The sequence below is a fragment of the Ipomoea nil genome, unplaced genomic scaffold (assembly GCF_001879475.1).
Source record: "Ipomoea nil cultivar Tokyo-kokei standard unplaced genomic scaffold, Asagao_1.1 scaffold2565, whole genome shotgun sequence".
In the NCBI taxonomy this organism is placed as follows: domain Eukaryota; kingdom Viridiplantae; phylum Streptophyta; class Magnoliopsida; order Solanales; family Convolvulaceae; genus Ipomoea; species Ipomoea nil.
Genome location: NW_017618993.1, coordinates 1204090 through 1222819, shown reverse-complemented (window position 1 = coordinate 1222819; position 18730 = coordinate 1204090). Strand labels below are relative to the sequence as shown.

The 18730-nt window shown below is 33.9% G+C and overlaps 1 long non-coding RNA gene across 1 annotated transcript; it reads right to left on the bottom strand.

Moving 5' to 3' along the window:
* Positions 1–215: 215 nt before the first annotated feature.
* On the bottom strand, positions 216–18176 carry LOC109153903. Its single transcript, XR_002049633.1, has 3 exons — positions 18166–18176; positions 5577–5582; positions 216–346 (listed from the first exon to the last, which is right to left on the bottom strand). It is a non-coding gene; the product is annotated as an uncharacterized LOC109153903 (long non-coding RNA).
* Between the last annotated feature and the right edge of the window lie 554 nt (positions 18177–18730).

The following is an 18730-nucleotide window of genomic DNA, read 5'->3' as shown; positions in this document are numbered from 1 at the left end:
AACCTATCTTTCCTTACTTTGTCGATAATCAAAACAAGCTCTTTGATAACTTCCCTAGCTAATAAACAATCCTAAACAAGCTCTTAGGATTTAATTTACTAACAGCATTAAAAGAATTAGAAGATTACCAATTCTAGCCAACAAACTCAAAAGCATGGTTCATTTAAACTAGACTATATATCTTCATAACATAAGATTGAAAATCTAATTTATAATCAACTATGTTATTTGCTACTAGCTTTAGAACACTTAAACAATTACGGATTCAAAGTTCTAATTAGCAATATAATAACTTGACAATTGAACAATGGGCCCTTTGCAACAATTAATCAAGCAATAATTTAAACTCAGATAACAGGAGATATATAAATAATAAAGTTCAGAGAATAAAATTAAGCTAAATAAATCTCACTGGTCTTGTAGAATCAAACTTCAATAATCCTTGAATTGGAAAATTCGAACTCAGCAGTACATTGCAGAGAGTGTTTATAGTAAAATAAAGTGATTCTGAACAAAACTGACTATGCTATAGTGCAAAATTCATCCCTATTTATACTAGTTTAGGCTCCCTAATCAGCTCAAAATAGCCCTAATTTCCCTAACATCCACAAATAAAATCAATTTCTTTCAACCACATAGAACCTAGAAAATAAATAATCTTTATTTTCCTAATTTCTAAGAAACCACAAAAAATCAGTAGAACAAGCTCCAACCTCTAATTCATTTAATTTGTCCGTACAGCAGCAGACCACAATTTGAAGAAGCCACAGAAAGAGTCGACGGCAGTTTACGGACGGAGCGCGCAGTTCGTCTTCATCGCAGCAGCCTACGGAGTCGTCGTTTGTTGTCTACGTACGTAACTGAAGTTCACGGAGAAATCGTAGAATAAATCGTGCCGTTGAAGCTGCTCTCTGGTCTTATTTCTTGCGCACATAATTCACCTAAAAGAAAAGATGATTAGTTTATAGAATTTGGGCTTATTTTAGTGGGCCAATTAACTACTAAGCCTATTTAATTTTTCCATAAACTAATTAAGCTCAACACTTACTAATTTGTTGATTAAGCCTAATTATTCAACTAATATTATATTAGTACAAAATATAAAATAAAGTTTAAAATAAATATAATACTAAATAAATAAAACTAATTTATTATAAGAATTAATCTAAATTAAATATATAAATAGTGCTTATCAAAACTCCCCACACTAATCATTTGCTTGTCCTCAAGCACAAACATTATTCAAGAAAAATATAAACATGTAATAACTCATAACACTTCATGAACATCGGTCTCAAACACATTATAAATAGTTAGTTAGCAGTTTATTTGAAAATAGAGTGAACTAAGTAACCAAGCTCTCACGGGAATATCACTCATAACGCACAAGTGTTTGAAGGGTGTGTGTATTTCACTCAAATCAATACCTATAGAAATGCTCTGCCATAGGATTGCATATCTTCTCATTCTCTACTACAAGATAACATGCATGATCAAATCATAAGGACTTTTTCATGGTTGTAATGGGACTAGGGTAAAGGGTAGGAATTATTTTGGAAAGTAGTTCAAAAAGCCTTAAAAACTTAGAGGAGCATGATTGAATGAACTAATAATTCAAAATAAAGACCAAGTGAACCAAATCTCTCTTGTTGTTTCGACACTTCAATCTCCAACCAAATAAACTATCACACCCCCCATAAGATAATAAACTATTTATACCTTATTCAACATGAAAAATAATAATAATAATAATAATAATAATAATAATAATAATAATAATAATAATAATAATAATAATAATTCTCTTTTTTTCATTCTGCCTTCCATATCCTTTTTTCCTTTTTTTTTCTGCTTTTTACATTTCGTATTTTGCATTTTTTTCTTTTTTTTTTTTTTTTTTGTTTTTTTGTTTTTTGTTTTTTTTTTTTTTTTTGTAGAATCACAATTTCCATAGAATACTTCACCTTCTTAGTTTAGGAACAATCTCGATTTGAAATAATTACATCAACTCATTTCCCATTATCTACCATCTTTTCTTTTTGAAAATACCAACCAAAGTCTAATGACCAATTCATTATTCTCAGTCATAGATACTTTGTCAACATTTTTCCCACACTCAAATCTTTATGCAATTACTCAATCAAGCTCCCCTAATCTTTTAGGCAAGGTTAAGGAAATCAATGTCAAGTATAAGGCTTATAATGTGGTTCCATAGCAAAAACAAACAGTTAAAAAGCCTCAAAGTGGCTGACTAAGGATAAATCAATCATGGTATGAATAGGCTATTTGGCTAGTGAGGCTAAAAATCAAAGATGGCCTTAATTATATTAAAAATCATGCATGCATCAAATTAGCTTTAAAGAGAATCAATGCAAGTTCTAGAGATACAAATCTATGGAAGATATCACACAGGAACAAAATAATTGAACTGAAGTGTCAGTTAAAGACTCAAAAATCTCACAGGTTCATGCTTGTTTAGTTTAGCCACCACCATATCAAACAAAATACTAAACTAAATAATCATAATATGCAAGACCAATTATTCAATTATGTCATGAATTTAGTAAAAATACTATATTTTTTGAAAAATTTATTATTAGTTAGAAGGGAAGAATTAAATCATGAATAATAGTCCCCTCCCCACACTTATTCTTAACATTGTCCCAAATGTTAAAATAGAATTAAAAATTAAGGCATGTAAATAATAAAGAATGTGTTTAAAAGAATGGAACAAACTCCCCTTGTCATAAGTAGCATGTCATTGGTAGAACAAGCTCCAACCTCTAATTCAATTAATTTGTCCGTATAGCAGCAGACCACAATTTGAAGAATCCACAGAAAGAGTCGACGGCAGTTTACGGACGGAGCGCGCAGTTTGTCTTCATCGCAGCAGCCTACGGAGTCATCGTTTGTTGTCTACGTACGTAACTGAAGTTCACGGAGAAATCGTAGAATAAGTCGTGCCGTTGAAGCTGCTCTCTGGTCTTATTTCTTGCGTACATAATTCACCTAAAAGAAAAGATGATTAGTTTATAGAATTTGGGTTTATTTTAGTGGGCCAATTAACTACTAAGCCTATTTAATTTTTCCATAAACTAATTAAGCTCAACACTTACTAATTTGTTGATTAAGCCTAATTATTCAACTAATATTATATTAGTACAAAATATAAAATAAAGTTTAAAATAAATATAATACTAAATAAATAAAACTAATTTATTATAAGAATTAATCTAAATTAAATATATAAATACTGCTTATCAGAATGTCGGTTGACATATGTGAGTATGCGGGATACTCGGGAAAGAATCACCTATGTGAGAGAGAAATGAGGGTAGCTTCAAAGGAGAATTGATGGGCATAATTCTTCACAAACTCTTGCAGAACCAGGAATGGCGACCCACGACCAAAATGGGCACAGTCATGAGAACAAAGCATGATTGGGAGATTCCTGTGTGAGATATGTCATCGTCTACACAAACGTCAGTCGATTTAAAGACATCGCGTTCTACCGTACAGTCAGTAGAGTAAATGTATCTTCACGAGGGAAGGTTCAAAGGGTGTGACCCTACCTATCCTATGCAAGGATCGACCGTTGAACACAGTTGTTTCCGATTTTAAAACTACCCCGAAAATCAATTTTCATTCATGTGGGGGATTGTTGGAAAAATTAGCTTAAAATGACATATTAAGTGGCTATTTTGTGGTACAATTATCAATGGGGTCCACTTCAGATTTGGGTCGGGTCAAAGTGGATTCGGGTTCTTCGTAGTGAGACGAAAAGATTGATATATTGTACGCTCAAAACGGATAATGGGTGAATGAGATATTGATTCTCAAAGTAGACCCATTTGAGTTGGGAAATGAAGGGAAATAGTGGACTTTGTCCCACATTGGTTTGGAAAGAAGATTTTCCCCCCTTATGTACAAGAGCTCTTTTGATGCTTGTTGAATTGTATAACATAGAGGCTCTCTCGCGCGGGGGAAGGGGGCGGGGTGCAAATCAAAATCCAACTAGAAGAGATCGAAAAGGCTTGATTCAAGCCCGAGCTCGCGTGCGCCGGCACCTGCAGGCACGAATGTCGTCCGGAAATTGGCTGTCCTTGCGGGCTAAGTTATGCCAAACTTCGGTATCATTTTCCAACTGATATATTCACTTGGTTCGCCCGAGTTCGACCGAAACCGAGAGCACCTACTCTCGTGCTACAGAGAGCACGAGAGGGTGTGGTGCACCGAGAGCACAACTCTCGTGCATCAGTGATCACGAGAGGTGCACTCTCGGGTTGCACCACAGCGCGCATGAGAGATGTACTCTCGTGTTGCCTGGTCCGTGTGCTCTCGTGTGAACCTGCACCCCAACGGTCTGAAACCCAAAAGTTCAGAAGATTAAACTCAACTGTTACTGGAATTAACACTGTTTTAATTCCTATTTTAAATCTGAGTTTAATCCTACTTAGTGGGTGGCCGTTACAGGTGTTACACAATTGGTTTTAATACCAATTTAATGGCCATGTTGAATGCTATCACTCTAACATCCCTATATAAAGAGAGGTAGAGCAGTAGCATTTTACACAGTAGAGAAACAAAGGAATTTCAGTAGCTTTATCCTCTCAAAACTCTGCTTCTACTCTCTTCTTTAGCCAATCTGTGTTACAGCTTTGCTTTGTTTGCCGGGTTCTTTGTTTAGGTGCTTAAACAAATATTCGTAGCACGTTTTATCCTGGGAAACCTAGGCTACAACGCTCCTAGCACTTGTGGGAGGTAGCAAATAAGGTTTTAAGGAAAAGAACTTTGTGTTCGAACTCGTGCTAACCTTTACCCAGTTTTTCACATCTTTTCCTTCCCAGTTTTTCTGTTTCCCATACAATAATAATTTTTCTGTAAAATTATTATTTTGGGATTTTTCAACCATATTACCCAACAAAAAGCCCCTACATTTGCTACCCTCACCAGCATATTGTTGCACACGGCATTCGAAAATGAGAAATTTCTTTTGTGGCTAACATACAAAGGAATAACGTCTTTAGGGAAGACATCATACTATAATAATGTCTTTGAGGAAGACAACATTATTTTAAACTGGAAAAAAAAATTAGAATACGAGCGGTATATAATTAGAATACAAAGGTATATACAATTAGAATAGGAACGTAGGAACCGGATCAGGTGAGGACCTAATCTTAGGTGAGGACGTGAGGACTAATCTTGTGCGTTTGTTTTTTATTTGAATGGCCCAGATTTGAGTTCTTGAGATGACATGGATTGATTTTTTTTGTTAAAGTGGGTAGTAGAGTCTTTTTCTATTTTTTTAAGTGTGAACGCATGTGTAATCCTTGGCCAAATTGGTTTCCTATTTTCTTGGATCATCACCGTTGCAATTTGGAGCCGCGATTTCTTCATCATTGATTGAGTGTTCGCCCATGCAAACTAATGAGTATTTTTTATTTTTTTCGCTCGTTCTTTTGAGTATAATATTGTATATATTTGGATTGTCGTGTATATGTATAAATGCCTGGGTAGTATGATTGTGCATTCGTGTGTGCTGATTGTGCAACCTAGTGTTGTAAGTTGTGCACTATAGGCTAGAGAGTTGTGCATTATAGCACATATTTCAGTGCATCGTAGGGGACATTGGGATGTCCACTATGATTTTTTGGCGGGGTTTGAATGCACAACAATAATGTTATCGATGCACAACACTCAGTATAGAATGCACAATATTTTGTATAGGAATGCACATCTTTTAATAAGACCGATTTACCCGAAATTTATATATTTTAATAGTTTAAAGGGATTTTTTTTCTTAATCCGTGTGATTTGTTCCTTTTAATCTCAGACATACATCATTCTGATTTAATGGTCTAGATTAGTCCTCACGTCCTCACCTAAGATTAGGTCCTCACCGGATCCGGACCCTAGGAACGTATATATAATTGTACAAGAAATTAAAATCAAAACCGATTTTGTAGTAATAATTAAGTAATTATTAGTAATAATTTTTAGTGATGTTTGACTAAATAAGTAAAAATGAAAGAGTTAATACCCAAAATCGTCCTCGACTATAGTAGTTTTTCTCAATTTCATCCTAAACGACTTTGGTAACCTAATATCGTCCCAGACTTTTGTGTTTCGCTCAATTTAGTCCTCCATTTGTTATTCCGTCAAATTGGTATTAAATAAAGGGACAATTCAGTAATGTCAATATTGATCTCTCTTTACTTTCAACTTGTGAAGTGCGAAATTCCTCTTTCTTGTACGAATTACACCCAGAATTACTCCCGGACCTGCAAATCAAATTTTATATTCGTAGTTTTAGGAGTAATTCGTAAAAAAAAAAAAGGATTTCGCAGTTCACATGTCTATGAGTAAAGAGATGCCAATATTAAAATTACTGAATTGTCTATTTATTTAACACCAAATGGACAGAATAACAAATGAAGGACTAAATTGAGCAAAAACACAAAAGTCTGGGACTAAATTGAGCGAAACACAAAAGTCTGGGACGATATTAGGTCACCAAAGTCGTTTAGGACGAAATTGAGAAAAACCACTATAGTCGAAGACGATTTTGGGTATTAACTCAAAAATGAAACATAATTATAAAAAAGATGAAATACAAAAGCTGTTAATAATATTATTATTATCATATATTTAAATCGTTAAGTTCACCATACACATTATCATGAATGAAACTTATAAAAATAATATTTGATCGAAAGAAAAGTTAACATTGAAACCATCTGCATTTCCATTGAAGTTATGTGTATAAGGAGTGGAGTTAGTTAATATCACTACGATTGGTTAACTAACGTCGGGCACTGGTGTGAAACATGAGTTTGAGGCCAGCATTATGCCCTGGAAACATGTTCACCATGAATGGTGAACACAGATCCAAACGGTGCCGTTTTTACGAGAAAAAAAATTCGCTAATGTGGTGTTAACGGCGCGCGTTTGGTCAAATTATGAATTTTCTGTTATGAGATTATGAATGTACTGTAAATTCATAATCTCATAACAGAAAATTCATAATCTCATAATAGAAAATTCATAATCTCATAAAAGAAAATTCATAATTTCATAACTGCATATTCATAAATCCACGCAATTATGAATGTGCAGGCATGGATTTATGAATGTGCATGAAATTATGAATTTTCTTTTTATGAGATTATGTTGAAGAAGCTTGTGCGAAGAGGAAGTGAAACCACAAAATGTGAAAATGAAGAAGAAAAGTCGTGCGGTTAATTAAGGAAAAAAAAAAAAAGATAACGGTGCACGGTTCCATGGCATAACTATCCTACTTACATCGTCACGTGGATCTTGTATTTCCATAGTCCATTTCCATTGGGTAGCGACGAGTTTGTCTTTGTCCAGGACGCGAATCTCACCTAGCAGAATATGGTGGAAGTATAATGTGCTCACTCCTCCATTCAATTTCAGAGTTTGGTGGATAAAATTAATTACCTGCATAACTCATTATGTAGTTCTCTAATGAGAAAACGTTCGGCACGAATGAGTCATACGTAACTCTTTGAAACTGACATGCAGCAATGATATGTGCACATGGTAAACTGTTGACCTTCCAGTGTCCACAGTCGCAGGAAAGATCTGCCAAACAAACTCTAAAAAACCGTTTGGGACGTTGCGTGACATGTCGGGTTTCCAGAGCAACCCCGTACAATCACATTGAGTCATTATATCTTTCAATGGTGGCATTGTACACTTGTTGCTCTAGTGTTGTCAAGTGCTTAGTAATATTTGTAGGCCAACGCAACCCTCTCTCCTGCATCCTCTACCCCGCTGTTCGCCTGTAAGCAAACATTAGCCTTACTTTGTGAGAAGTGAGCCTTGCAAGTGCAGCAACCGGCAGTATACGACATCCCTTCAACGAATTGTTGAACGATTCTGATCAATTGGTTGTCACTATGCTATACCGATGACCACCATTGTGCGACAATGCCCACTTCTCGACCTCGATTGCTTCAAGGTAATTGTATGTTGCTGGCCAATCCGCTCTGATTCTATCCATTTTGCTCCGAAACTCCCGATGTGTTACTGCAGTACTAGCTTCCTAAATCAGATGTCTCAAATTCGAAATAATACTTTTACTACAATTTGATAAATATCATAAATTAATTATTGCAATATCATTTATGATTACAATGAGAATAATTAAAGAAAAAATAAATAATTGAAATATATGAACCAATGATTTCAAAATGAAATTAATCTATCTATAATATTAATAAAAGTAAAATTCTCTTTTACACCATTCTAGCCCAAATTAATATGAATATTAATTAATTAGTAAAAAATTAATAAAGATTAATTGGTAACAAAATTTTATATGAAACTTAACTAATCTATAGTGAATTGTTACCACATATTAAAGTCAATATGTACATAAAAATAGAAAATGGTTATCAAATTATGAGAATAATTAAATTATTATTATTGTGAAAATAATGGACACAAATTCTGCGTAATAAAAGAGAAAATTCGTTTGAAATTTTGTGTAATTTTATAAAGAAATAATAATTTATTAATTATTATTTACACCAATTTATACTATTAATAAAAGTAAAATCCTACTCTTCCACATTCCCGCCCAAATTAATATGAATATTAATTAATTGGTAAAAAAAAATAATAAAGCTTAATTGGTAACAAAGTTTTATATGAATATTAACTAATATCTAATGAATTTCTATCACAAATTAAAGTTAATATGTACTTAAAAATAGAAAATGGTTATCAAATTCTAAAAATAATTAAACCATTATAATTGTGAGAATAACAGAAACAAATTCTTTGTAATAAATGAGAAAATCCATTTGAAATTCAATGTAATTTTATAAGGAAATAATAATTTATTAATTATTATTTACACCAATCTATATCTATACTATTAATAAAAGTAAAAATCTTTAATTAAAATGTTTTCACCCTTTTGATACGAGACTTCCGTTCAAGTTCTAACAAAAACAATTCACGTTGATGCTCGCATATGCCATGACTATCAACAAAAGTCATGGTCAAACACTAACTCACGTTGAGTTATTACTGAAAGAAAATCAATCTTTAATCACGGTTAATTGTACATGGCTTTTTTCCCGAGTCACCAATCCTGACGGTCTGATGGTTTTAACTCTAGACAGGGATGGATAAAATTCTGTTACTACTATCAATGTCCCTCTACAAAGATATTCAATAATGTGTAATTCAAGCCAATGATATTATGTTTTTTTTTTTATATATACAAAGATGACAAAATTGCTATATATCTACATAGAGAATATATCTTCCATATAAATAATTTCTATAACTAAATTGCTAGACAACGAGCTAAGTAGCCCAATTAATACAAATCCTAAACGCTGATATATAAAATATCTAAAGTTGCAGCACCGAATGCGTATATCTACACGTTAGCTATTAATTGAGTAATTATTTGCTCAAATTCAAGCAATGACAACATCAGAAAACATAATCGGTGCAACTCAATTCTTCAATTATATTATATAATATTCAATGTTATTATAATATATACAATTGTATATCGATCTAAATATTTTTAAAATATTATAACAAATTCATCTCGTGCAACGCATGGGCGAAAATACTATCTAGTAAAAGTAATAGTAATTTGTAAATAAAAATATTATAAATTAAAAAATTTAAATTACCATATTATAAGTATATACTTCATTATAATAATTTTTTTTTAGCATTATTGACTCTAACACAAAAAGTCAACACTGGCTCGATCTCATGACCTCCCATATAGAAGAGTCATTACATGCATACCATCTAAGCACAATGTGCTTGGCAATATTATAACAATATTTAAAGTTAATACCCAAAATGATCATCCGATTATTAGCTAATAATACTCAATTTTGTCCCAAGTATTAAGTATTTAAGCCTACTTAATTTAATCCTAACTTTTTTAAACTGGGGGCAAAAAGTCATCCGATTTTGTGTTTGCTGACTGTGGGGCTGCGGCTTCGGTTCTCCGCTGTGTTGCTGCTGGTATGACACCGCCATGGGCATTGCGGTCACCAACTACTTCTGCCGATGGGGCTGCGGTGAGGAAAACGTTTTTCGGCTCCACAATCTCAGAATCCTCAGGCTCTCTAGTAACAGCTTCAGTGGTTCATTACCAGAGAGCATAGGTAAGCTAACCAAACTCGAAGAACTCGATCTGTTCGAGAACAGCTTTTCCAGGTTTCTTCCACACACACATAAACTAGAAAACAAAAGAATAAAAGATGATACTGCACAGAGGAATCCTTGAGAACCAACCAAAGGCAGAATACTAACCAGATACATCCTACTATTAAAAGCCTACCTCAAGCAGAAAATTTTAATAGATCCACTGTTTCTAGAGTAATTCATTTCATCCACTTTTTGTAGAGTAATTCCTAGCTTTTCTTTGAATAGATTAGCAAATTTGAATGGGTCTCCACCTGTTGCCTTACTTATGCAGCTTAACTACAAAGCCTTTGCCTCAAACCAATGACCTAAATTTGATACCATGTACTTGTTAAGATCAAGCGCTTATATATCACCGCGCCAAAAGCTATAGCTCACAACAAAGGCACAACTTTATACTGCTACCACATTTCGAGAGGTAGTGTGCTAGATTTAACCCTTCACCGACTTTCATCCAACAATTGATATCTTAACTACCAATTGTTGAACTTGACCTTTTAACGGACTCCACCCAACACATATAAAAATATCATTCCTATAATGATCGTGGTGTTGTGCGATAACAATAATACATACCGATGAATTCTTGTTTAATTTTCAATGAATCCTTGTGCAATAGAACACTGTGACACACTAATTGACGCATTGAAAAGATGCCGAGACTATTACAATACTGCAATCAATTTGACAAATCTAGAAAATGAAGAAATTTCAAACTAGCCGTCGTTGATGCATTTATTGATCCTGTATGTAAAATACTTATTGTGCATTCATTAAATATATTAGAACTAATATAAATTTACATTTAATTTCATCTTCGAGGCTCAACTTGCTTAGATTAAAGGCAAAATCAGTATCAATCTTGACAACAAAAACATTTAGTATATAGGATGTAGTCACTGTTTAACAAATGTTTATGTAGTGACAAACAATTTAACTCCAAGGTTAGTATCAATTCAATAAAAAAACAATTTAAACAAAAAAAAAAAAAAGCGCACACACAAAATCAAATATTACTATACCGTCATTCATACTAATTTCAAAAATATGAACTTAAAAATGAATAGGCGCAAAATGGGTGTGGAAATTATTGATGAAACTGGACACGTTGCAGCATTAGTATTCGGACTACCTGCACAGTTGTTGTTACTATCAAGTAAATAAGTTATAAAAATAGAACAAGAGGTACTACTCATGAACAGGCCCGGTCCTGGGCAAGTGCAGGCTGGGCCCTTGCCCAGGGCCCACACTTGGAAGGGGCCCACCACCCTAGCTATCCAATTACCTTTTATATATATTGTAGATGTTTCTATAATAATTTATTATAATTTGTGTTATTGAATTGAAAGCTAGCTGAGTTGGTATAGTTCTTGGTTTCTATGTGTCAAGTCAAATGGTTTGAACTTGTTTATGTCTAATTTTGCATTAAGATTTCCTTCCTTATTCTTTAGTAGATAAATTTTGGAATATTATTGATATTATTATATTATATAGTATTAAAATTCAATTTGGGACATTATTACTCCGTATTATATATATAGTATTAAAATTATAACTTATGAAACTTTTGAAATACTCATAATTTTTTATATGATAATATTTGTCAGCCCAAAGAATATAAGCCCCCACCACCGAGCCACATTAGATGATAACTTATGAAATTTATTTATATTTTAAATTTGTATTTTATTTAATTTAATTTGTAACTTTGCGATTTTTTGTTTTACCTTTCTATAAGAGTGAATTCCATTTTTGGTCCTACTGTTATAGGGCCGTTTCCAATTTCAGTCCACTTTAATTTTTTTTTGCCACTTTACAACCACTGTTATTGAATGTGTTCCACTTTTAGTCCACCGTTAATATTTTGATCAAGAGGCCGTATAATCAAAGGGTATTTTGGTCTTTTTATGTTTGTCTCTTCTCTTTTAATCCAGGCGCTTCGTCCTCCTCCTCCGATATTCGAAGATGGCTCTTCGAAAAACGAGAATGGGAAGCCAAAGCTACATTGTTTCGTTCGTTCCAACATGGGCCAACGAGGTTTCTTAGGTTTTAGGTTTAATGTTCTCATTTCTTTAGTCAAACATAGTCTTGGATGAGAAGAAAGGTCAAAATAACCCTAGATTACACGGCCTCTTGATGAAAATACTTACGGTGGGACTAAAAGTGGAACACATTCAATAATAGTGGTTATAAAGTGGCAAAAAAAATTAAGATGCACTAAAATTGGAAATGCCCCTATAACAGTAGGACCAAAAATGGAATTCACTCTTTCTATAATTATAGTGAGATTTGTGATTAATATCAAATTTTGAATCAATTTCTATTCGATTAATTTACTACTTATATTTAAAATATGTGTTATTTTGTGAACTTTATAATGAGTTATTTATATTTCTAATTCGTATTTTTCAAATTTAATTTGTAACTTTGTAATATTTTATTTCCTTTCTATAATTATATATATATATATTGAGATTTATAATATAGATTGATTTATGATTAATATCAAAATTTGAATTTATTTTCATTCGAGTAATTTACTACTTATATTTAAGAAATGTGTTATTTTGTGAACTTTATAATGAGTTATTTATATGTAACATATTTTGTGATTTAGTTATGAAAAATATTTTAAAAGATAATTTAGTTTTTTTTTTTATGAATTATCTTTGATTAAGCTTTGATTAAGAACTAGGGAAAATGAAATCTGTAAATTACATGATGAAATATGGAAATGTTCTTCAGATCATTTTCAAAGTTGTATTGATTACACAAAGAGTAAATACCCAAAATGGTCCATCGACTATAGCTAAATTCACAAATTGGTCCTCGACTTTCAATTTCAACCAATTAAGTCCTTAACTTTGTAATTTTAACACAATTTGATCCTCTGTCTATTTGACCGTTTGTTGACTGTGATTTTTGAGGATATATATGTAATTTCATGGTCCATCGTCGATTTTTTAAGGTTCTGGTTGCATTTCCAGACTGCATTGTTACATTTGAATCCACTGCCGAAAGCAATCTACCAAATCCGGCCGCCTTTATTCATCCTCCCTTTGGATTCAATGTAGTTGAGTTCGTATCAGAGCGAAGAAGACGATGTGTTTCCGAACCAGTGCAACGTCATCCTGGAGGCCTCCACGTGCGCCGACGAGAGCTGAAGGTTCTTCTGGAGATCGTCGATCACGGTCAACAAACGGTCAAATAGATGGAGGACCAAATCGTGTCAAAATTACAAAGTTAAGGACTTAATTGGTTGAAATTGAAAGTCAGGGACCAATTTGTGAATTTAGCTATAGTCCAGGGACCATTTTGGGTATTTACTCTTACACAAATGGAATGTTTGGAGAGGTTTTCTCGGAGAGAGAGTGGAGAATGATTTTTTTTTAAAAAAATAACTACTTAGGAAAGGCTACTGGACGCGTGGTCATGGTGAGAGTCTCACCATGAGTCTAGATCTACCATGTAATCTTAAAAATTTAAAATATATAAAATAAAACAACATATTATCCAATAATCAATATGAAAATGTTCACATTCAAGTATTTAATATTTAATAAATAAAATAACTTTAACTGTCCATCCATTTTATGAAATTACATCGTCATTTAAAATTTATATTTGATAAGAAAAGAAAAGATTTGGATTTTGGAATATTCTACAGTTATAGAAAGTCATTGAAATAAACCTAACAGTTATTTTCTATAATTTATAATGATATCAACTCAAATTATTTGACCAAATATCTTATGGTTTGATAGCATCAAACCACGTTCATTCGGCATAATTTGTTGAACAAAACTCAAACCACTTGTAATAAATAAGAATTTTAACTATTTCATTATAATGTCAGTTTAGGTCTGTTTGAAAATATAAAAATTGAATTTTGAAAACATTTTTCTAGACTCTTTTAATGTTGAATTAGCTTTTCAAGGGGAATGAAGTGAACGAAATCAACCTATTTTGGTCAAACAAGAAGAGACCCAGTTTTGCAAAAAATATTTTTCACTATTTTTTACTAGAAAGATATTTTTTAGATCTTTCTCTTATGCTCGGTTCTCTCTCTGAGTTCTTTCTCACTACTTTTTACTAGAACATTTAGTAAAAAATGATGACGTTTTTTTTTTTTTTAATAAAAAAACACAGATTCAATTTTATAATCTTAATTATAATAAATCCATATGGTCTTGTGAAAATTAAATGTTGATATTAATGGTTAATTGTTGGTATTAATAATATTTAATTTTCACAAGACCATATGGCTTTAAGAAGCATGCATGCACATCATACATGCAACCCCAAAGTCCATAAGTTTGAAATTAATATATAGCATAGCTAGGCGGCCTAATATTTAAGATTGTTGATGTGCATATCGAGGACTACGGTTGTGGATTCATCGGATGCGTTATTCGTGGATTCATCGGATACTATCCAACAACACTCTCCAACTTAATTGACGTGAAGTAGGCTTAGTAACATTAAGATTATATTCTCGAATTATTAGTTCTCATCTTTTATTGATTACACACTTAATTCGATAGTATTTGGAAGAAAAAATCAATGTTTGAACTAAGATTGTGATTGTTTGGTCTTTAAAGGTCAATTGTATGTTGCTACATCTAGAGTTAGAAATATCAAAGGTCTAAAAATTTTGATCCGTGGTGACTCTAAAATTGTAATTCAATTACTATTGTAGTTTACTAAGTTCTTAAAAATTTGTATATTAAATACTATGTACTAAATTTTTAATATAGTTTAAGATTTGTAGTAATCACCCACCTTAAATATTATTTTAATTGTAAATATATTTATGTTCATAATTTTATCATAGGAATTCACACATAATAATTATTAAATAACAAAAATTTTATATAAGAATAAACTTCATATAGGGTATATTTTTATAACATATTTTCCGTGCATCGCACGGGACAAATACTAGTTATTATAAATTTTTAAGTTTATAATATTTATAAAACTAATTCCATCATTTCCCCCCTTATTTTTTAACAACTTTCAACTGTTGATCTACCCAAATCATAATATCATATCAATAGCAGTTTTTAGCTAAGTCCTGTTCGTAATTCAACTCTTCTATATATGTGTGGGGTGAATATTTATCAAGCATTTACTATTAGAAGTCTATTATCATGAGTATTCGTTGTCTATTATTATTAGTATTCGTCTTGTAATAGGTTTACTATTCTCTTTACGTCGGAGTGCATGGCTCCGTCAAGATAAGGCCGTGATCTCCTTGTTGATCTCGTCCTTGTCCGACGGTAAGTCCACCTCTCGGCATCTACGGTTGGCGATTGAACAAGTGCTTGGCTCGATGACACGGGCTCGTGCTCTCCGGTTGGTGGGCGAATTCCAGGGATTGCGGCAGGGGGATGCTTCCATCCCGGACTATCTTGGCCGTGCGCAGGTGCTTATCGAGGATTTGGCGCTTGCCGGCCGTCCGGTGATCAACTTAACACAAATAACAAATGTGAAGTTTGTGTTGAGGCAAAACTAACGAAAGTACCTTTCAATCGGTTGAAAGGAAACTGAACCACTAGAATTAGTCCATAGTGATTTGTGCGATTTTAGATCGATTCAAACAAGAGGTGGTAATAAATATTTTATCACATTTATCGACGATAGCACACGTTATTACTATGTGTATTTGCTTAAAAGCAAAGACGAAGCCTTGGAAAAATTCATTCTTTATAAGAATGAAGTTGAAAACCAACTTAATTGTAAGATTAAGAAAGTTAGAAGCGATAGAGGTGGTGAGTACGAAGCACCTATTGGTGACTTCTGTGCTAGTGTAGGTATAATAAACGAGTGCACGACACCTTACTCACCTCAAACGAACGGTGTTGTCGAACGAAAGAATCGTACATTGAAAGATATGATGAATGCGATGCTTATAAGTTCGGGCCTACCTCAAGATGCTTGGGGTGAGGCTATTTTGACAAGTAATTACCTTTTAAATAAGGTACCTCGCAAGAAGCTCGATAAGACTCCTTATGAGCTATGGAACGGTCAGAAACCTTCCTACCAGTACCTGAAAGTGTGGGGGTGTCTTGCTAAAGTTTTGGTGCCAACACCTAAGAAAGTAAAGATAGGTCGCAAGACGGTGGACTGTAGCTTTATTGGCTATGCACATAATAGTAGTGCTTATCGGTTCTTAGTACACGAGTCCCATAATCCGGACATACACGAGAACACGATAATAGAATCAAGGAATGCATCTTTCTTTGAAAATGTATTTCCTTGTAGGTCCAACGAGGGACCAAGTACGTCAAAACGAACGTTTGACGAAGCTATGGACAATGATAGTGGGGAATCCGAGAGAGAACCCGAGCTCGAGCCGAGACGCAGTAAGCTGGCGAGAGTTGGAAAATCATTTGGTCCTGATTTTCTAACTTACTTGTTGGAGTACGATCCGAGTACTCTAACTTGTTTATTAGAAAATGAACCCGATTTTCTATCTTGTTTGATAGAGAACGAGTCTCGAACGTATGTAGAAGCCGTGACTTCTACAGAAGGACCAATGTGGAAAGAGGCTATTAAAAGTGAAGTGGATTCTATTTTACAGAATCACACTTGGGAACTTGTTGATCTTCCTCCGGGTAGTAAACCCTTAGGATCTAAGTGGGTCTTTAAAAGGAAGATGAAACCCGATGGTTCCATCGAGAAGTATAAGGCTATGCTTGTAATCAAGGGCTACAGGCAACGCGAGGGCCTTGATTACTTCGACACGTATTCTCCCGTGACGAGAATAAACTCCATTCGGATGATACTTGCCATAGCCGCGTTGCGGAATCTGGAAGTTCATCAAATGGACGTTAAAACCGCTTTCCTAAATGGCGAATTAGATGAGGAAATCTATATGGAACAACCCGAAGGGTTCGTGGTTCGGGGCCAAGAAAGGAAAGTGTGTAAGTTGGTTAAATCGCTATATGGTTTAAAACAAGCGCCTAAGCAGTGGCACGAGAAGTTTGACCATGCGATGTTGACTAATGGGTTTAGAATAAACGAAAGTGACAAATGTGTCTACGTTAAGGAAACGTAGACGACTATGTCATTCTTTGTTTATACGTAGATGATATGCTCATTGTTGGTAGTAACGATCGGATGATCAAGTCTACCAAAAACATGTTAAATGCGAGATTTGACATGAAGGATATGGGTTTGGCTGATTTAATCCTCGGGATTAGAATCATTAGAAGACCTGATGATCTTGTGTTGAGCCAATCACATTATATTGATAAAATCCTTGAAAAAATTTAACAAGGATAATCATCAAGGGGCTAGGACGCCATTAGATCGAAGCGTTCATCTAACTAAGAACCACGGGGAGTGTATTTCTCAAGTAGAGTATGCTCGGGTTATTGGTAGTTTGATGTATCTAATGAGCTGTACTAGGCCAGACATTGCCTTTGCGGTTAGTAAACTCAGTAGATATACGAGTAACCCCGGTGCCATGCACTGGATGGCAATAGTGAAGGTTCTGAGATACTTAAGGTATACTCGAGACCTTGGACTGCACTATGGGAGATATCCTGCTGTACTTGAAGGGTATAACGACGCTAGCTGGATATCTGATATTAAGAACTCCAAGTCCACGAGTGGCTACGTGATTACACTAGCCGGTGCAGTCGTTGCATGGAAATCCTCTAAACAGACCGTGATAGCTAGATCCACGATGGAATCTGAGCTGATAGCCATGGAAAAGTGTTGCGAAGAGGCTGAATGGCTACGCCATTTTTTAGAGGATATTCCTAATTGGGAAAGACCTGTACCTCCAATGTGTGTGCATTGTGATAGTCAAATGCAATTGGAAGAGTACAAAATCATATGTATAATGGTAAGTCTAGACATGTGCGTCATAGACATAATACCATTAGATAACTTCTCACAACTGGTGTAGTCTCGATTGACTACGTAAAGTCAAAAGACAATATAGCGGATCTGCTAACCAAAGGGTTATGTAGAGTAGCTGTGGAGAAGTTGAGACGAGGAATGGGTCTAAAGCCCTTGGTATAAAGTTCTATAGTGGGCACCCAACCTAGCTGGCACCTAGGTTCAATGGGACAACTAAATTATGGAATGGAGCGTGTCACTGTAGGGGTCTCGGATTCCCAACCACTCCTCGTTAGAAACAGTGGCTCCCGCACAAGGTTAGCATGTTAAATGTATTAGTGATTCGAATGTGATGGGTGTCGAAATCAACAAATAATAAATTACTTACTCTATAATTTGCAATAGTGATGAGTAAGGTCGTACCCACAGAGATTGGTCAGACTTCTTTTTAATCAAAGATTCAATGAAGAATGAGATGGGAATTGTAAATTAAATAGCAATAATAAAAAGGAAAACAATACAAAATATTAAATAATCAATATCAACTAGTATCCAACTCAAGGAATAATATCAATTCAATTCTAACAAGACAGATCATCGATTTCCAAGAAATAATTACTTAACGCTTTACCAAATTGGTTATGGTTATTAACAAGCTCTA